We start from the raw sequence: 22,833 nt of genomic DNA, 5'->3' as shown, positions 1-22,833 counted from the left end.
TGATTTGAGGGAAAAGGAAAAGACTTTATATGTTCAAAAATATTTATAGCAACTCTCTGTGTGGTTTCAGCAAACAACTAGAAATTTTGAGGAATGCCTGTTGGGAATGACTGAATAAATAGTGATATGTAATCATGATGGAATACTACTGAGTCATAAGAAGTGACAAACTCGATGCTATGAGAAAAAATATAGATATGCATGAAATAACGAAGAGCCAAATGAGCAGAATCTAGAGAATATATATATATATTTTCAGTTTGATGTAAATCATCTCTTAAAAATTATTTTGTTATGGAAATGCTAATCTTATTTCATAAATTAAAAATAAAATAAATAAAAATATGTGTAATGTAGCCTGATTATTGGTAATGTCAAAATATTTTGTGGATATCTCTTTTTTCAGACCTGAAGCCTAGCAAGATGGCTATGCCCTGGGCTTGGTCTAACAATAATCTTTTGTGCTCAGGATTATATCACCCTCAGGCAAAATGAATTTCTTATACCTGTGAGGATTCTTGTTCAGTGAGGGAATTAGCTTCCCTTATTTCCCAAGAACCACTGAGCACATGTTTACAATCCCTAGTCTTGACAATGACAGGTTTTACATTCCTGTTCTCACAGTACTCTAGTTTTGCCCCTGCAGTGTGGCCATGATCCCCGACAAACTTGAGAAATGACTGTTTCCATGGGACCAAAGAATGCCTGTATTATCCCAGGAAATGCTAACCATGAGAATTGTCTCAAAATCTTAGAATGATTGTTCTATGGGTGAGTCTCTTTCATGTCAATAAGTGGCTCCATCACTATCAGCACTAAACCCTCCTTCTTAAGAGATGAGTTTTCATCTTCAGGTGGTGTTGTGTTTTTTTTTTTCCCCCTTTCTATGAAATTAAACTTCCATTTGTATTCTGACTCTCCTGTCTTCAGCCTGTTATGTTTCAACTTTGGCCACCCATGGGTTAAAGGCAGATTCTGATCTAGAATAATAATAAAATGATCCGTATTCATTATTCAACAAAATCAGTCCACTAGAAAGTTATTTCAGTCATCCAGGAGTTAAATGCTAAGGAAATGAATCCATGTTCCTTTAGTTGTGAGTGGATGACCATAAGTAGCAAATCATGTAAACAAGACTTGGAAGAACAGCTTAGCGTAATTAAATGAAACAAAATCAATCTGACACTTTTAATTGTATGCCTCATTTTTACTGTGCTACATGTTAATTAGGCATAAAGAGGAAGGTGTTCACAAAAATTACTTTAATTGATATGAGTTTTATATAATCAAACCTAACATCTGATGCTTAGTTGGCAAAAACTGAGACTACATGGATAGAGCAAAAACATAGTCATTTTCATCTAAAGGAGGGATAAGGAAGAGGAGGAGAGAAAATGAAGAAATGCAGGAGAAGGCAGGAGGAGGAGGAGGAAAGGGGAGGAAAAAGGATGATAAGAAGAAGGAAAGAAACCAGTATGGTATAGGAGAGGTAGTGCTAGCCATAAAGAGGACTTAGTTTCCAATCCTACCTCTGAAACTCACTGTCTGTAGACTCATGGATACATCTCTTACCTTCTGAATTTCAGAAACTCTTTAGGTAAAGGTTCAAAATTTCTGTTTTGTTAGAGGAAATCTTCACATCAGTGAAATCACAGACTCATATCTTAATCACAGCTTAATGTATGGGTCTTAGAATAATTGCTTTCTATCTAGTACTTTAAATTTTCCAAAGTACTTTTTCACATAATATGTCATTTGGACATTGCAAAAAAAAAAAATCCTATAAGTAAAGGGATATGGATAATATTATCCTTATTTTTTAGATGAACTAAGGCTTAGAGCAGTTAAGCAATTTGCCCACAACTAATAAATATCAGGATTTAAACTCAAGCTTCATTATAAATTTAGTACAACTAAATTACAATATTAGAGGGTAGAAGGAAAGCAAAAAGAGGTCTTTTTAATAGGGATGAAGATTTGTGATTTCTTTAGTATAGGGGACTTCCAGATGAGGAAATTCTATTAATGTGGGATATCACTTTCACTGCCTCTTATAGTCTTAACAAGTTGCCCCAACATTGAGAAATATGTGACTTACCTACTTGCTAATGTATACCAGAGGATGATCCAGTTTTCCAAGTATCAAGATTAACTTTCTATCCATAATACCATGCTTTTTAAAAAAAAATGTGTATAGCTAATGGAAGATAATTCTGTTTTCCTTCTTTATCTTAATTACGCTAAATCAAGTAATATAGCTCTAGGTTAAGAACCTTTCAATGATGTGTTCTGTGTTTCTTTTGTTCCATGTTTTTCTGGTTTTCTAGGGAAGGTGGCACTCCCTTTTCCCTTCTCACAGAGACTTGAATAGTTCTTGGAACTAGCTTGATTCCATTTCTTTTCCCCTTCCTCCTTTTTGAGCTCTGTCCAGATACCATAGACTTTTGAATTTAAGAATCGTATTTACTAGATTTCCCTACTCTTACTCAGAGATAAGCACTTATATGGTTCGATGACAAGAATGATGCAATTAAGAACAACACTAATGTTAAGGTGAATATATTTCTCTCTTTCCTCTATTTCAAGATATTCTTTAATTTTCTAACGTGAGGATTCACTTGTCTATAATGACTTTCTCCTTCTCTACACCATCAGGTCACCATTAAGCACAACTGCAGCTCTATTTTTTTGTCCTCGTACTCCGCACCACATCAGCAAGAGATGAAAAATAATGTTCCCAGAAGACAGTACATTTGGCAATATCTTCTCTTCTCAAATTTATAGTGAATAAAGTTCCTGTCAATCCAGCCAAAGAAGGACTATTCTCAGATAGGGAAAAGTAAAGTTGATATTTTGTACCTAGAAGATACTGAGGTATCTCAGTACTGAGATACTGAGACAAAGGGAGGATCTAATAAAGATCACCATTTTATTCTAGAAGTTCATATGAACACAATGATTTGTAGAACCAGCATTTAAGTCTTTCTTAAGCCATACATTTTCACTTTGTTGATATTGTACCCTTTTTTTCTTATAACACTGCTGAATAAAAAATTCTCAAAAATACAAAAAAAACAAACAAAATAAAAAACAACAAAAAAAAAAAACAAATTTAATTAGGAATGTGACCTTACACAAGTAGCTTAACCCTATTGCCTCAAAAAAAAAATTAAAAAGAGAAAAATTATGTGTTATTTTGAGAGTGTGTGGAAAGAAAAACAAACCATTATTTTTTTCCCATCAGGCAAAGCTGGGAATTTAGGTTCATAGAGGAAACAAAGCAGACTGAGTAGCAAGAAACTGGAAGGAGATTCTGGTAAGACAAAAACTAGGGTTCATTGGTAGAATAACACTATTATTCTAGATAGAACAGAGGTAGTTACTGATGTTACATTATTTTCTTAATAGCAAGCTCAGATGATTACAAATATGATAACTTTGTTTACTTGTTTCGGTGGAATCTCCTTAAATTTTACCTCCTTGAATCAAGGAGTAATTTAGGAACAAAAGATAATGAGTACATAGGATGATTGGCTTGATAGTGGTGACCAAAGTAAAGCAAATAGGAAGGAACTGGATGCTTGTTTGTGTGTAGATGACCAGGGTCATATTGTATGTAGATGAAGACAGGGTGGTAGTGATGGTGGTTCAGGCAATAGGATCCGCTTCTCACTGAAGCAGCAGTGGGATTTGGCAGTTCCCTGGATATCTGAGTAGTCTTTTTTGGTAAGGCTTATATAATATTTTATACTTATCCCCAAATGTACATTAAAATAAATTTTAAAACTTTAAAAAATGTTTTAAGTTCCAAATTTTATTTTTCCCTTCTTCTTCTCTTAGATAGTAAGCAATGTGATATAGGTTTTACATGTAAAATACGTAAAAAAATATATTTTTATTCTTATAAAACATTTCCATATCAGCAATTTTTATGACTTGAATAAAAAAAAGAAACCTTTTTTTAAGAATGACTTTGAGTGAATGTCATTTCGACTATTGTAAATACAAAAATTAAAAATAAAGGACGTGAAAAAAAAGATGCTTTCTGCATACATACACACACACACACAGAGATATGGACCCAGACACATGCATGTAAATATAAATATATCTATATAGCTATTCCTATTTGTGTCTAATGGCAGGGGAGGGAAGGAAAAAAAAAAGAGAAAAAAGGAATTTCCACAATAACTTTGTTGTATATTTGGAGAGAATGGCAAGCTGTATGAGATAAGTTTGCAATTTTATGTATACTCATATTTTTTCATTGGACTGTCATAGAATTTTTGTTGTTTTTTCCCCATGAAATGAAAAGAAAAGAAAATTTAAAAAAAAGAAGAAAGAAAGAAAGTGAAGGCTATCATGCTTCAGTCTGTATACAGAGAAGATCAGTTCTTCCTCTGGATATTGATAGCATACATCATTATGAGTCCTTTCAGATTGTCTTGGATCATTGTATTGCTGAGAATACATTGGATAATATTCTAAAATTACTAGCATATGTATTATTGTATACAATGTTGTCTTGGTTCTGCTCATTTCACTTTGCATCAGTTCATGTAAGTCCTCAGGTTTTTCTGGAGTCATCTTGCTTATCAGTTATACTGCAATAATATAATCATCTACCATTTGTAGTTTAGCCATTCTCCAATTAATGGGCATCCTATCACCTTTTAATTCTTAGCCATCACAAAAAAGAGTTACAAATGTTTTATGTAAACAGATCCTTCTCTCCACTCCCTTTTAATCTCTTTGGATTCAGACCCAGCAGTGGTATTAATGGATGAAAGGGTGTGCAGTTTTATAGCACTTTGGGCATAGTTCCAAATGGCTCTTCAAAATAGTTATATAATTTCACAACTCTGTCAATAGTGCATTAGTGTCCCAGTTTTCCCACATTCTCTCATATCCAACATTTTCATTTTTGGTTATTTTAGCTACTTTGATATGTATGAGTTGTTTTGATGTGAATTTCTCTAATTAAAAGTGTTTTGGAACTTTTTTATATAACTATAGATAGCTTTGATTTCTGTGTCTGAAAATCATCTGTTCATGTCCGTTGAACGTTTATCAGTTGGAAAATGACTTGTACTTTTATGAATTTGATTCAGTTTTCTACATATTTGAGAAATGAGGCCTTTATCAGAGATATTTATTTCAAATTTTTTTCTCCTAGTTTTCTGCTTTGCTTTTAATTTTTTGTGTGCAAAACTTTTGTTTATTTTTATATAATCAAAATCACCCTATTTTACTTTTTGTAATAATTTTTCTTTGGTCCTAAATTCTTCCTTTATCTATCCGTTATTTGACAAATAAAATTTTCCATTCCATTGATCAGTTTTCTTTAAGGATTATTCTGTTCATCTTCTGGCGTGAGGAAGGGGCTAGAAAAGTGCCTGCTTCACTCAAACCTGGCCTTCTTGGGATCCCATCCTAAAATCAAAATGCAAAAAAAGTATAAAAAGTTTTGCAAAGATGATTCCTCTCATTATTGATACATGGAATGTGTGCATACTTGTGGACATGAAATTCAGCAAAATTTAAAGATGAACAGCTCTTGTTGTTAACAGAACTCAGTAGGTATTACATCCATATAGTAGTCCTGAGTTAAACAAGGCTGGTAAATGAAGGCCAGGTTACTGAAGGGTCACAGAGTGTTGGAATGATCATAAATTTAGACTCACCAATCTATGTAATTACATTCGACAAAAGTTCAGCTCAAAGCAAGACAACTACTAGAAGACTTAAAGCATTTTTCCAACTATGAACAATTCACTGTTAACTTGGAGGGAAAGCTGAACCAACACACAGATGGGTTGGTTCAAAATGGATTGGTCAGCTTTCAAATATTTTGTTTTACAGCACACATTTACTTATCTGGGCCAAAAATCAATACTGGCTTGACAAAAATGATGAAGAAATTTAGAAGCTACTAAATTAGAAATTGCTGAAGTGTTTTTATGATGCTCTGAAGACTATTTACAAGCCAAAGACTATGATGCATCCTTACTGATGAAACCATATTGATTAGTAATAAGGACACGATCATGGAGAGATGACCTGAATACTTTCATAGGATTCTCAACAGACCATAATCAATTAATGCTGAAACCATCGATCATATAGTTCAAATTGAAGTTAATTTCTCTCTAGTCAAACTTCCAACTGAAGAAGAAGTTTTGAATGCCATTAGTTTCCTCATGTGGAAAGTGCCTAATGCTGGTTATATTCCAGTTAAGATTTACAAAGTAGAGGTCCACCACTCATACAAAAGCTAAATGAAATTTTCTCAGTTATATGGCAAGAAGGGGCTATTTCCTAGAAGTTCAAAGATGCTTCCTTTGCTCAGAGAATAGAATTGCCCTGTGACAAACACAGGGGCAGGGAAGAGGGAAGTGATCCTGTTGTTTAGTCATTGCTAGCAAGATTCCTGCCAGAGTCCTCCTAAATAGGTGGACTTAATAGAACATTCTTCACCTAGAAGATAGTCATCTATCCAAGAGTCAGCATGGCTTCAGAAAAGACCAAAGAAGGGTTGATGTGGTGTTGCTGCCTGACCAGAAAAATGCCAGCAACAGAACAGTGGTCTGTCCACAATGTTCATTGATTGAACCAAGGCCTTTGATAATTTCAGTAACGATGGCTTATGGAAAATTATGGCAAAATTTGTTGGCCTGGACATTCACCAATATTGTAGATAAGTTTCATGATAACATGCTTCTACAGGTTCTGGATAACCTGTAGGATCAATGCTTTTGTACTTTCCCAGTCATCAACAGAATGAAGCAGAGATCTGTTCTTGCTCCTGACAAGTAACTCTTTTTGGTCTGTTTAGTTTCATTTATGATTTCTTGAAATAGTACTCTAGAAAAACAGGTTTTGATAAAACTCATTGGAGTTACTTGACCATGTCTTAATCCCAAATGACTCTGCTCACATTAATTGGTCAATAATACGTTCCCAATAAGTATAAATATTAATTGTTTCTGTTTTGGCCAGAAACCCTGAGAATCTTTTTTCTATTTTGATTTTTTTTTCAATAGGCAAACCTGGTCATCTTTTGCCTTATTTTTTTACCTAGCTTTGAATCACAGGATGTGTGTTTCCTCAGACAAACTTAGGCCTAGGAAACACCTCAGCTTAAAAAGATCAAAGTCTCCCCCGGCACTTGGGTTAATCTTCAGTCATTCTGACTTGTCTTGTCACTGGATCCAAGTGACTCTAGAGTGAGTGAGGATAATGATTGCCCATTTCTTCATTCCCCACTCCTTCACTGGCAAACTATTACATCACCCTCCTGATCCTGTTAGTCCCCTTCAGGAATGAAGAATAAAGAAGACCAAAAACAGCTTCATCTTTTCTTGAGTCTTATATTTCAAAGTCAAAATTTTAAATTTAGCTTGTATTTTTTATTAAAAATGATTATAACTCCTCTATTTCATTAAATATCCATTCTTCCATGAAGGATTATACTTAGTTTTGCTTGGTAGTGATTCTTGGTTGTAATCCTAGGTCCTTTGCCTTTCTGAATATCATATTACAAGACCTTTGATTCTTTAATGTAAAAAAAAGGCTATCTTGACTGTGGTTCCATGACATTTGAATTGTTCTTTCTGCCTATTATTTGATATCTTATGGAACTATTATCTTCACTTTCCCAATTCTACTTTTTAAGACATGATTTTGTTCAGTGAGCTTTTAGTATTTATTTTCTTATCTGCTCAACTCTTTTAAGAATTGTTTTCATCAGTGAATTTTTGTATTTTTTTCTCTTTGGACAATTCTGTTTTTTAAGGTGTCATTTTCTTCCATTTTTTTTGCCTTGTTTACCAAGCTGCTAATTGTCTTCTAACAATTTTCCTATTTTGCCTTAATTTCTTTGTCTAACTTTTCCTTTACTACTTTTATTGATTCTGAAAATATTTTTTTTAGCTCCTCCAAGAGATCTTGTTGGACTCATGTCCAATCCACATTTTTCTCCATTGAGGTTTTGCTTGCAACTGTTTTGACTTCATTGTTTTCTTCTGAATTTGTGTCTTGATCTTTTCTGTCTCCATAGTAACCTTTAATGGTCATGGGTTTTGTTTGTTTGTTTGTTTGTTTGTTTTTGTTATTGCTTGCTCAATTTTCCCAATTGATTTATTGATTTGGAACTAGTATCAGAATAGAAGGGCTCTTTGAGGATTCAGTCTTTTTGGCATTGCTGTTTTCAGAACTAAGTCTCAGGATTGGAAGATGTGAGCTGGGTTGGGTGTGATCACTGCTATCTTCATTTTTGTCTTCATTATAGTCCTTACCCAGAAAGTGGCCCTAATCTCTTGGGATTATACTCAATAAAGCTTCTCAGGACTCTTCCTACCTTGGGATCAGAAATGAAGTTGCTGCATAGGCTCTATGATTCCCTAAGTCTGGAACTGATACTTTCCCCTTAAGGCTTCCATTTCTGTTTGACTGAAAATGCTCCTTTCTACCCTTGAATTATTACCTAGAAGTGAATATAGGTAGGAAACTTGCCAAACAGCATCTTGTCCTATGTCTAGAAATATCCCACAATCTTTTTCTGTTTGCTGGATTTTCTTACTGTCTTTGGCTTGACAACTCTGAAAGCTGCTGATGCTTCTGTTGCCACCACCTAGTCCCACCACTGGTATTTCATCCACATGGACTCCAGGCCAGTTCTTTCCCCTAAGTCACAGATCTTTCTTTCTAACCTTCTAAGTTGTCTTAGGTTAGGCAAATGTTGTACTCTGATCTTTAGTGGGCTTTGCCACTCCAGAATTCAAATTGAGGTGCTATTTTAATGTTCAGAGGGAATTGCTAGGAGTGCTAGACTGACTTTTTTACTCCATCATCTTGGCTTGACCCCGGAAGTCAGTGACTTTTTTGATTTCTTAATTGAAAATGGTAACACTGAAAATTTAACAATTGACTCTTACAAGCTGGTTCAACCTGGCTTCCACATAACCTTTATTATACATCTAAATTAAAAAAAAAATTCTTCCCCTTTTCTTCACTTACATAGACACTATTCTAGTTCAGATGCTCATCACAGCAAGTTTCCCAATTGGTATACCTGTTTCCAGTCTCTTTTTCAATTCACTCTCCACAAAATCATTTTCCTAAAGCCCAGTGTGATCATTTCATTGAGCAATAATCTCTAATGACTTCAGATGGCCTTAAAGTAAAAACAGAAACTTCCTTCTTTTTAAAGTTTTTTATTTTTCAAAACATATGCATGGACAATTCTTCAACATTAGCTCTTGCAAAACCCTGTGTTCCAATTTTCCTCCTTTCCCCCACGCCCTTCCCTAGATGACATGATAGAAATATATGTTAAATCCAATATATGCATACATATTTATAAAATTATCATGCTGCACAAGAGAAAAAGTGAAGCAAAATAAAATGCAAGCAAACAATAACAAAAAGAGTAAAAATGCTTTGTTGTGGTCCACAGTCTGGTCCCAAGGCTCTCTTTCTGGGTGTAGATGACTCTCTTCATCGCTGAACAATTGTAATTGGTTTGCATTATCTCATTGTTAAAGAGAGCCATGTCCATCAGAATTGATCATTGTATAGTCTTCTTGTTGCCATGTACAATGATCTTCTGCTTCTCCTCATTTCACTTAGCACCAGTTCATGTATGTCTTCCAGGCCTCTCTGACATCATCCTGCTTGTCGTTTCTTATAGAACAATAATATTCCATAACAATTTATTCAGTCATTCTCCAATTGATGGGCATTCACTCAGTTTCCAGTTTCTTCCTAGCCACTACAAAGAGACCTGCCATAAACATTTTTGCACATACAAGTCCCTTTCCCTCCGTTAAGATCCCTTTGGGATATAAGTCCAGTAATAACATTGCTGGATCAAAGAGTATGGGCAGTTTGATAACTTTTTGAGCATAGTTCCAAATTGCTCTCCCAAATGCTTGGATCCAAAACAGAAACTTCTTAACCAGACATTTAGACACTCCACTACTTAGCCTCAGTCTACAATTCATTCCAGCTTTATTTCATACCAACTCTATTTAAAAAACTCTCTTCCATTACATTCATATCATATACTATCTATACCTTCTTTCATTGGCACAAGCTATCCACATTCCAGGAATTTACTTTCTCACTTCTGACCCTCAGAAGCTATTTCATTCTTCAATACTCAGCTTCCTTCACTTCCTCCATGTAGTTTTCCCTGATTTTTTTAGTTTTCTTCCCTCCTTAATTTTTTGTAACTTCTTTGTATATATGCTGTAATGCTCTTCACTCTTTCTAGTATAACATAAGATCCTTGAAGAAGAATTCATAGCCTATTTTCTTGGAACTTAGAGCAAGTAGTAAATAAATGTTTATTGACTTTTTTTGTACCTCATTTTCAGTGACATTCAAGATTTGATTATATTTTCATTATTAAGATTAAAAATCTGCATGCCCAATTAAGACAAAACTTTGAGGTACCATCACACACCTCTCAGATTGACTAAGTTGATAGGAGGAGATAATGATAGATGTTGGAGGGGATGTGGGAAAACTGGGACACTGATACAATGTTGGTAAAGTTATGAACTTATCCAACCATTCTGGAGAGCAATATGGACTTATGACCAAAGGGATATCAAACTGTGAATATTCTTTGATCCAGCAGTGTCTCTAATGGGCCTGTATTTCAAAGAGTTCATAAAAAAGGGAAAAGGACTCACATGTGCAAAAATGTTTGTAGCATTCCTTTTTTGTAGTGGCAAGGAAGAAATTGGAAACTGAGTGAATGCCCATTAGTTGAAGAATAATCAAATAAGTTATGTTATATGAATGTTATAGAATATTATTTTTCTTTAAGAAATGATCAGCAGAATGATTTCAAAGAGGCATGAAGTGATGCTGAGTGACTTGAGTAGAATTAAGAGAATATTGTTCACAGCAACAGGATAATGTGATGATCAACTGTGATGGACATGCTCTTTTCAACAGCGAGATGATTCAGGCCAATTCAAATAGACTTGTGATGGAGAGAGCATCTGCACCAGAGAGAGGATTATGGGAACTGAATGTGGATTACAACATAGTATTTTCACCTTTTTTGTTGTTTGCTTGCTTTTTATTTTCTTCCTCTTTTTCCCTTTTGATCTGATTTTTCTTGGGCCCATGATAATTATATAGAAAAACTGAAATTATATAGAAGAACTGCACATGTTTAACATATATTGGACTACTTCCTGTCTAAGGGAGGGGATGGGAAGAATAGAGGATGAAAAAAAATGTGGAACACAAGGTTTTGCAAAGGTGAATGTTGAAAACCATCTTTGCATATATTTTGAAAATAAAGCGCTATTATTTAGAAACACAATTACTTGTAATTGGAAAAATAATATATTGCTAAAATTTGTAAAAAAGCCTTAAAAGTGGAAAAAAAGACTTGTGGATATGTATGTAGTATAGAGGAAAGAGCCCTGAATTTAGAATAATAAAACATGGATTCATCTATTAAATTTGCCACTTATTATCTGTGTAAAAAGTCAGCTTTTCTTTCTTCTTATTTATAAATAAGCATAATAACATGGGTCATTCTGGGAAGCAGGAGTTCTTAATTTACTATTTCTTTTGTATCATGGATTCCTTTTGCAATCTTATCAAATCTATGAATCTCTTGTCAGAATATTTTTATATAATTGAAGGAAGTATTAAGTATCAGTTACTAAAAACACATTTATCTATCTATCATCTATCTATCTATCTATCTATGTCTGTCTGTCTCTGCCTGTCTGTCAATCTATCTATCTATTCCCACCTACCTAAATTCATGGATCCATGTAAATAAAGAGTTTGATGGACTCTAGATTAGGACCCATGGCTGTAAAGTGTAAAGCACTTTATAAATGAGAATTATAAATGGGGATTATCTGATTTTTGGAGTACATTCCAGGAAACAGGAAGATGGGACATACCATTACATTAAGTAGGATTTACTGAATCTGCTCCCCCTATTCTCTCTTTCTTTGCTTCTTGTTTTTCCTCAAATATCCCCTTTGAGAACCTTCTATCTCTTTCTCCCTCTGTATTTATCTAGCTTTTATATTTGTTCTTCTTAGTATCCCTCTAATTGTCTCATCTTCTAGCTTTCTAACCCTTTATTTTTTTCCTCCCCATTAACTATCCCATGTTCTAGCCCCTAAGCCATAAAATGAACTGAAGTATAAATTTTAACATTCATATATTTGATATGAATACATTTGTTTCCTGTTGTCATTTTTTAAAAGCAGATAAAATGAAAGATTTAGGTTTGTTAAAAAAAAATCCTTACACATCTAGATTAGACTAAGTATCCTGTTTTTGATTAGATATGGAAATGTTTTATAACCCACTCGAGAAACAATATTTTACCATGTAAAATTTAATGTTCCTTATGGGAATTTTCCATATTCACACAACACCTCTTGAAAGACATTTTATAATGTTGCAAATTTGCACAGATTTTAATAAGAAAAGGCTTCTATTCATTTGCAGGGAAACATGCTTTCACAACATTTTCTGGTTGATACAACTATCATAAGGGATTTTGCATCCCAATTGTTCAGGGAGAATCAAAGAATAATGAGAAGTTGCCCAGAGAAACAAAATGATTTAGCAAGCTGTGTAAGGAGCAAAATCTTAATCGTAGCCTAGGGGTGGCATTCAAACATTCACTTCTAAAGTATGTTTATAATTGACAAATCTAACTTCAGCCTTCCTTACCTCTTGGAAATAAGTATTCAATATATTTATATTTTGTATAAACTTAATAGCCTTCTTGCTGGGTGACATAGTTGGTAGAGTATTAGTTCTGAAGTCAGAAAGACTCATCTTCCTGAATTCAAATCTGGCCTCAGATACTTACTAGTTGTGTGATCTTGGATAAATCACTTAAACTTATTGGCTTTAGTTTCTGCATCTATAAAATTAGTTGGAGAAGGAAATGGCATACAATGAAATATCTTTGTCAATTAAAGTGCAAATATAGTCAGAAAGAGTCAGAAATGACTGAAACAACTGAACAACAAATACATTAAAATTTTAAATAAAAGGGAAGTAATTATCAGCATCATAAATGGTGTTCATATAATGTCTACTATGTGCTAAATACTGTTCTTAATGCTTTACAATTATTATATCATTTGACTCACAACAACCCTAGGAGGAAGGTTCTGTTATACTTATTTCACAAATGAGGAAACTGAAGCAAAGATAGGTTAAGGGACTTGATAAAGGTCATATAGGTTATAAGTATTTGAGCTAAAATTTGACCTCAGGTCTTCCTGACTGCAGTTCCAGGACTCCATTCAATATTCCACCTGATGCATTATGCTAAGCAAATTGAATACAAAGATAAGAGTTTTAACTTGACTCAGGAAGTCACCAGCAAAGTAGATATAAAATTTATTGATGTTGTTCAGTTGTTTACAGTCATGTCTGACTATCCTAAATCCCTTTTGGGTTTTTCTTGGTAAAGATACTGAAGTAGTTTGTCATTTCCTTCTCCAGCTCATTTTACAGATGAGGAAACTAAGGCAAACAGGGTTAAATTTTTTGCCTATGGTCACACGGATAGTAAATGTCTGATGCTAGATTTGAACTCAAATCAATTATAGGTAATTTTTGTGAGATGGATGCTGCAGCTGATAGGGATTTCTAAAGATCAAATGTATAAAGTGGCACCTTTCCTCAATTTTTATAGAAAAAAAACATTCTAAGAGGATAAAAGAGGAAGGAAGTGCTTTCTAGAAATAAGGGTCTGCTCATGCAAAGAAGATGGATTGTTGAGAGTGAGGAACAATAATAGTTCAGAAGGGGCAGTGATGTATAGTAAAGTTGGAGTGGGAACCAATATGTCAGAGTAATAAGAAGAAACACAACATGCTTTCTCTCACAGCGAGTCACTTTTCCATGTCATATGGAAGCATATGGAACATAGGGGACAAAATTATAAAATGAGAATGGGGTTCTTCTCAGTGGTAATACATTGAGTGTTATAGTCAATGCACCAAGGCAAGAAGTCCCTGATCTAGCATAGAGAGACACTTAGGCTGGCTAAAGGAACATGTGACAATTGGCAACTTACAACCTAGCTCTGTGTCATAGATCTGAGAAGTGGAGAGAAGAGGATCTGTATTTAGAATTGGCATTCTAGGATAAAAAGTTATAGGTCCTATGACTCTATGCAATGTCTTCAGCAAGGTTCAGAAAGCAAAAGTAGTCAAAAACAAATTATAGCAACAATCAATAATTTCATCCAAGAGAATGATAATAATGGGACAACATACCAAAACTTCTGTGATGCAGACAAAGCAGTTCTTTGGTGAAATTTTATATCTCTAGATGTTTACATGAATAAAACAGAGAAAGAGGAGATCAATGAATTGTGCATGCAATTAAAAAATCTAGAAAAAGAACAAATTAACCCCTACCCAATTAAATATCAGATTAGAGAGATTAATAAAATTGAAAGTAAAAACAATATTGAAACAACAGAATATATAAACCTTGGTTAATTGGATTAGAAAAAAAGATAGAAGAAAACAAAATCTTCAATATCAAAAATAAAAAGGGCAAACTTATCACCAATAAAAAGGAAATTAAAGCAATAATTAGGAGTTATTTTGCCCAATTGTATGCCAATAAATCTGACAATCTAAATGAAATGGATGAATATTTGAAAAAATATAAACTGCACAATTTAACAGAAAAAAGGAATTTGAACAAACCATCAATGAACTCAGAGAACAAATTGGCAGAGCCAAATAGAATTACAAGAGCATTTTACCAAAAATTTCAAGAACAATTAATTCCAGCACTTTATAAACTCTTCGGAAAAATTGGAGGAGTTTACCAAATTCCTGATATGACATGGTATTATAGGCCAGAACTCTGAACTTGAAACAAAGGATTACTAAAAGGTGCTAAGTCAGTGGAATTGATAGAGATGATAGTTATCTAGTTTAGCATGGTTCAGTATGATAGATTTAATCTTACAACAAATAATGGTTTCCTAGTGATATAGTGATTGGTTTATACTCAGTATAGAGCATATAAGATAGGAGCTTCAGCCAGGATTCATTTGGAAAGATTCAGAGGGCAGAGAAGACAGGTGGGAACTCAAGCTCTCAGCACCAAGGAGAGAGATAGGCCTTTAAGAAACCTAACTAGGCCCCAGAAAAGGAGACAAGATTTTCAAAGAAATAATGAAGGATTTGGACTTTAACTCCTGGCTACTCCTGTGGTGATTACTCTGACTGAAATGAAGGCTGCCTCAAAGATCCCCAAGAAATCGAACCAGAGAACATTACAACATAGTGCTGAGACCTAAATGAGAAGGGAATAAAACAGAGAAGGAAAATCATAGGCCAATTTCCCTAATGAATATTGATGCAAAAACTCTTTTCCCCCTCTTTTAAAAAGTTTATCTTTTTTAGTTTAATCCACTCATTTTTACATGTTAAAATATATGCTAAATCCAATATGTGTAAACATATTTATGCAGTTTTCTTGCTGCACAAGAAAAGCAGATCAAAAAGGAAAATAAATGAGTAAGAAAACAAAATGCAAGTGAACAACAACAAAAAGAGTGAGAATATTATGTTGTGATTCACATTCAGTTCCCACAGTCCTCTCTTGGTATAGGGCTTTCTTCATCATAAGATCATTGGAACTAGCATCAGTCATCTCATTGTTGGAAAGAGTCATTTTCATTAGAATTGATCATCATATAATATTGATGTTACTGTATACAATAATCTTCTGGTTCTGCTCATTTAACTTAGCATCAGTTCATGTAAGCCTCTCTAAAATCATCCTCCTGATTGTTTCTTATAGAACAATAATATTCCATAATATTCATATACCATAATTTATTCAGCTATTCTCTAACTTATGGGGATCGACTCAGTTTCTAATTTCTTGCCACTATGAAAAGGACAATGTAAAAAAAATCTTCAAAAAATATTAACAAAGAGAGTATAGAATTTATCAGAATAATAAAATATGACCAAGTGAGATTTATAGCAGGAATGTAGGCCTGATTGGATGTCAGGAAAGCCATCAGCTTAACTGACTGTATTAATAACAAAAAAATGGAAATCTTATAATTATCCTATTAGGTGTAGAAAAAGCATTTGACAAAACAATACCCATTCCAAATAAAAACACTAGAGAGCACAGGAATAAATGGAATTTTCCTTAAAATGACAAGTAGCCTTTATCTAAAATCATTAGTAAATATTATATATCATGGGGATAAGCTAAAAACAGTCCTAATAAGATCACGGATGAAGCAAGGATGCCCATTTTCACCACTATTATTCAGTATTATACCAGAAGCATTAGCTTTAGCAATAAGAGAAGAAAAAGAAATTGAAGAAATTAGAATAGGTAATGAGGAAATAAAATTATCACTCTTTACAGATAATATGATGGTATATTTAGAGAATCAACCAGAAAAAAAAGCCTACTAGAAACAATTAACTTTAGTGAAGTTGCAGGATAAAAAAATAAACCCACATAAATCATCAGCATTTTTATATAGTACCAAAAAAGCCCAGCAGCAAGAGATGAAAGAAAAATTTCATTAAAAATAACTGGAGATAAACTCAAATATTTGGGAGTCTTCCTGCTAAGATAAACCCAGGAACTATATGAATACAATTACAAAATGCTTTTCACATAAATAATTAGATCTAAACAATTGGGAAAATGTCAATTACTCCTGAGGCTGAGCTGCTATAATAAAAATGCCAATTCTATCTAAATTAATCTACTTATTCAGTGCCATACCAACCAAAGTGATAAAAATTACTTTATGGAGTTAGAAAAAAACCCCAAATTCTGGAAGAACAAAGCTCAAGAATTTCAAGGGAATTGATAAAAAAAAATGCAAAGGAATGTGGCCTGGTCATACCAGACATAGAGGTATATTATAAAGTAATGATCTCAAAACTATTTGGTACTAGATAAGAAATAGATAGTGGATTGGTGGCATAAGTAAAATACTCAAGACCCAATAGTCAATGACTATAGTAATCTTGTGTTTGAGAAGCCCAAAGACTCCAGCTTTTGGGATAAAAACTCATTATTTGACAAAACTTGCTGAGAGAATTGGAAAATAGTATTGCAGAAACTAGATGGCAAATCATTATCCTATACTCAGATAAGGTCAAAATGGGTTCATGATTTAGACATAAAATATGATATTATAAGCAAATTAGGAGAGCAAGGGGTCTGCCACTAAGATCTGTGGAGAAGGGAATGGGATTTATAGACAAAGAAGAACTAGAGAAGAATATAATATGCAAAATGGATAATTTTGATTACATTAAATTAAAAAAGGTTTTGCACAAAGAAAACCAATGCAACTAAGATTAGAAGGGAAGCAAAGAGCTGTGAAACAATTTTACAGCCACTATTTCTCATAAAATATCCATATTTTATCATCAAATATGTAAAGTTTATATGGATACAAGCCATTCTCCAAATAATAAATGGTCAAAGGATATGAACAGACAATGTTCAAATGATGAAATTGAGGCTTGTTACAGTTTTATGGGAAAATTATCTATATCATCATTGATTAGAGAAAAGAATATTAAGATAACTAACTCTAAGGTACCATTTCACATCTCTCAGATTGGCTAAAATGACAGGAAAAGATAATGATAAATGTTGGAGAGGATATGGGGAAAAACTCTGACACTAATGCATTTTTGGTTAAGTTGTGAAATGATCTAACCATTCTAGAGAGCAATTTAGAACTATGCCCAAAGGGCTATAAAGTTGTGCATCTGCTTTGATCCACTAGTGTCTCTACTGGGCTTGTATCCCAAAGAGATCATAAAAAGGGAAAAGAACACACATGCAAAAATGATTGTAGCAACCCTTTTTTTTTTTCCAGCAATAAACTGGAAATTGAATAGATGTCCATCAGTTCTGAATGGCTGAATAAGTTAAGGTGTATGAATGAAATGAAAAAGATTGAAAAGATTTACATGAAATGATCTTGAGTGAAGTGAGCACAAGATTTTGTGATGATCAACTCTGATGAACTTGACCTTTGTCAGCAATACCCTGATATAAGACAATTCCAATAGAGTTGTCATGGAAAATGTCATTTGCTTCCAGAGAGTGAACTATCAAAATTGAATATGAATTGAATCATTGTAATGCCACCTTTTTTGCTTGTTTGCTTTTTTCTTTCTCACACCCCCCCCCCCACTTCCATTTTGGTCTCAGTGGAAAACATGGAAAATAAGGAAGTACTTTTTAAAAGAATAGTACACATTTAATCTATATTAGATTCCTTGCTGTCTTGGGGAGGGAGGAGGTAAGGAAAGGAACACAGTCTTAGAAAATTGAATGTTTACATGTATTTGGAATCGGATCTTTACATGTATTTGGAGAAATAAAATATTGAGAAAAAAAGAAAGAAAGCAGCAGTTGTATAGTTCTGAAACCTATAACATTTTAGAGAGCAGAGTCTTAATTCTGTCATCTAGCCCATTCCAAAGCCTATAATGGAATAACCAGGGCAGAAATCCCTAAGCAAAGAGAAAGCACTCCTTCCATTACTCTGAAGCAACAAAACTTTACAACTGTTTTATAGTATATTTTTAAAACAACATTCTACTGAACATCTGAACTAACATCTATCCAATTAACCCCACACATATGTTGCTCAGACTCAAACCCAGATAAGGAAATTGCAAAGCTAAGACTAGGAACATTAATCAGTCTTTGCTTTCATTGAACCTCTTTGAGAGCACTAGAAATCTTCAACTCCCCAGCCTGAGTTGTCCCAGAGATCTTAGTATAACATAATTCATAAAACTCCAAGTAGCATGACCAACTATTAACACTAGATATTAACAACAGAAAGTTTCAGAACCTGATTGTAATATAAAGTACAAACCCAGGAGGTAGACTGGAAAGATGAGCAAAGAAAAAGAATCCAAACATAACAAAGCTATTACGCTGACAGGAATCCTCAAAACAGAAACCTAAAAGACGATGATTCAAAAATATCTACAAGCAAAAAAAAAATATCTACAATCAAAAGATAGCTTGAGTCCAAATTAAACTATTGGAAATTGTAGAAGAGAAAAAGCAAAAGTTAAAAATGGTACTTAAAACAACAAATTAAAGTAGATTTCGAGAGGAACAAAAATGTGATCCATGGAAGAAAGAATTGAAAAGGGAATTAACAGCCTGGAATGAACAAGTACAAAACCTTGTCTTGAAAATTAGAGTGAACCAAATAGAAGCTAATGACTTTTTGGATTAACAAAGAACATTAAAACAAAATTAAAAGACTAAAATTTAAGGTTTCTCATAGCAAAAACAATTAATCTAGAAAACAGATGGAGGAAAAAAAATTAAGAATCATTAGACTATTTGAAAGCCATGGCCAAAAAAGAGCTGGGAGATCATATTTATTTTATATTATTATTATTATTTTATTATAGCTTTTTATTTACAAGATATATGCTTGGGTAATTTTTCAGCATTGACAATTGCAAGACCTTTTGTTCCAACTTTTCTCCTCTTTTCCCCTACCCCTTCCGGAGATAGCAGGTTGACCAATACATGTTAAATATGTTGAAGTATAAGTTAAATATAATATATGTATACATGTCCAAACAGTTATTTTGATGTACAAAAAGAATTGGACTTTGAAAGTACAATTAATCTGTGAAGGAAATCAAATATGCAGGTGGACCAAAATAGAGGGACTGGGAATTCTATATAGTGATTCATACTCATCTCCCAGAGTTCTTTTGTTGTGTGTAGCTGGTTCAGTTCTTTACTGTTCTATTGGAACTGATTTGGTTCATCTCATTGTTGAAGAGGGCCACGCCCATCAGAATTGATCATCATATAGTATTGTTGTTGAAGTATATAATGATCTCCTGGTCCTGCTCATTTCACTCCGCATCAGTTCATGTAAGTCTCTCCAGGACTTTCTGAAATCATCTTACAGAAAAATAATATTCCATAATATTCATATACCACAATTTATTCAGCCATTCTCCAATTGACCGGCATCCACTCAGTTTTTAGTTTCTGGCCACTACAAAGAGGGCTGCCACAAACATTCTTGCACATACAGGTCACTTTCCTTTCTTTAAAAATTTCTCTGGGATATAAACCCAGTAGCAATACTGCTGGATCAAAGGGTACTCACAGTTTGATAACTTTTTGAGTATAGTTCCAAATTGCTCTCCAGAATGGCTGGATGTATTAACAATTCCACCAACAAAGTATTAGTGTCCCTGTTTTCCCACATCCCCTCCAACATTCCGCATTATCTTTCCTTGTCATTCTAGCCAATCTGGCAGTGTGTAATGGTATCTCAGTTGTCTTAATTTGCATTTCTCTGATTAATAATGACTTGGAGCATCTTTTCATATGGCTAGAAATAGTTTCAAATTCTTCATCTGAGAATTGTCTGTTCATATCCTTTGACCATTTATCAATTGGAGAATGGCTTGATTTCTTATAAATTAGAGTCAATTCTCTATATATTTTGGAAATGAGACCTTATCAGAACCTTTGACTATAAAAATATTTTCCCAGTTTATTACTTCCCTTCTAATCTTGTCTGTGTTAGTTTTGTTTGTACAAAAAACTTCAATTTGATATAATCAAAATTTTCTATTTTGTGATCAATAATGATCTTCAGTTCTTCTTTGGTCATAAATTCCTTCCTCTTCCACAGGTCTGAGAGGTAAACTATCCTCCGTTCTTCTAATTTATTTATAATCTCATTCTTTATGCCTAGGTCATGAACCCATTTTGACCTTATCTTGGTGTACAGTGTTAAGTGTGGGTCAATGCCTAGTTTCTGCCGTACTAATTTCCAATTTTCCTAGCAATTTTTGTCAAACAGTGAGTTCTTATCCCAAAAGCTGGGGTCTTTGGGTTTGTCAAACACTAGATTATTAAAGTAATTGGCTGTTTTGTCTTTTGAACCTAACGTATTCCACTGATCAGCTAGACTATTTCTTAGCCAATACCAAATGGTTTTGGTAACTGCTGCTTTATAATATAATTTTAGATCTGGTACAGCTAGGCCACCTTCATTTGATTTTTTTTCCATTAATTCCCTTGAAATTCTTGACCTTTTGTTTTTCCATATGAATTTTGTTGTTATTTTTTCTAGGTCATTAAAATAAATTTTGGAGAGTCTGATTGGTATAATGCTAAACAAATAGATTAATTTAGGTAGTATTGACATCTTTATTATATTTGCTCACCCTATCCAAGAGCATTTAATATTTTTCCAATTGGTTATATCTGACTTTATTTGTATGGAAAGTGTTTTATAGTTTTGTTCATATAGTTTCTGATTTCCCTTGGCAGATAGATCATATTTCAAGAAATTATGAAACTTGCTAGATTTCTTAGAACCAGAGGCAAAAGTAGAAATAGAAAGTATCCATCAGTCATCTCCTGAAGGAAACTCTCAAGCGAAAATTCCCAGGAACATTATAGTAAAAATACAGCGTTTCCAGGTCAAAGTAAAAAAGATGCTACAAGTAGCTAGGAAAAAAGAATTTAAGCACCAAGGAGTTACACATATTTGGGAGTGGGGCAGGTATTGGAATGAAATGGTTAGTGCAAAAGTAAGTTTTTCTTGACTATACATGTTTCTAACATGGTTTGCCTTTCTTTGATTTTTCCTTCTTTCTTTCTTCCTTTTAGCAGTGAAAGGGGGGGGGGATGGGGGAAGATAAGCAATATTTATCCTGATTGGTAAAACATGAAATTTAATAAGGAAAAAAAAAACAAGTTTAGAAAGGTGGTTTGGGACTTGACTCTAAAGAATTAAAGCCAAATATAATTTATATTTGATCTTAAAAGTAATAGGAGCCATTGCAATGTATCTAATAAAGGAGAGACAAAGTCAGATCTTTAAAATCTCAAAATATGACTTACTTTTAATCATAGGATTAAAGTATCTTCTAAATTGTCTATTCCAACAGTCTTACTTTATAGTTTAGGAAACTGAGGCTCAAAGGGATTAAGGGACTTTAGACTATATACCTAAATAAGTCATAAGAGTCAGAATTCAAATTTAAGTTTTCTTATTCTAAACCAGTTTCTTCTTTCTATTATACCACAAGTATTCAAAATTGAATAATTTGAATTTAAATTCATTTCTCTTTCCATTATGTTGAAAGCATATTTATATTTTGACTAGGATAAAAGTGTAATATAAAAATTTTAGAATATGATAACCATGACAATTTATTTGCTTTGTATCCCCTTTCAAATCCACTTATCTGATCTAAGTATTATTACCTTTATGGCTTTTATATGGGGTTAATGTACAATTCCACTTCTAATTTTCCTATTACTTTGTTTTAATTTATATATGTTATTCCATTTTTGTATTCATCATATTTGTAATTTTTTTTACAAAACAACAGTGGTAAATTAAATTAACATGGTGTTTTGGGTAGAGAGCTGTGTCCAAGTCCTCTTTCTGACCCTAAGCAAGTTACTTTACCTATCAGTGCTCCCCTCATATCTCAAAATCTATAAGCTGCAGATAAACTGTGACCTGCATTGGTAATAGGGAATTTCTTTTTCCAGGAGTTTTCTACCATAATGAAATGCCAAGTCTAGTCTTTGTCTTCATTTTTTCAGCCAACTCTAATCATTGAATGTTTCCAATTTTTCTCTATTAAAGTGAATATTTTTGGCAGAGGTAGTACCCAATAGTAATATGACAACTCCCTTAAGGTATATGAGGTGGCATGGCAAATAAATCATGTTTAGAGTCTCAGTTCCAAACCTGCCTCAAACATTCCT

Source organism: Sarcophilus harrisii, chromosome 6 (genome assembly GCF_902635505.1).
Source record: "Sarcophilus harrisii chromosome 6, mSarHar1.11, whole genome shotgun sequence".
Taxonomy (NCBI): domain Eukaryota; kingdom Metazoa; phylum Chordata; class Mammalia; order Dasyuromorphia; family Dasyuridae; genus Sarcophilus; species Sarcophilus harrisii.
Note: the sequence above shows the minus strand (reverse complement) of the source record.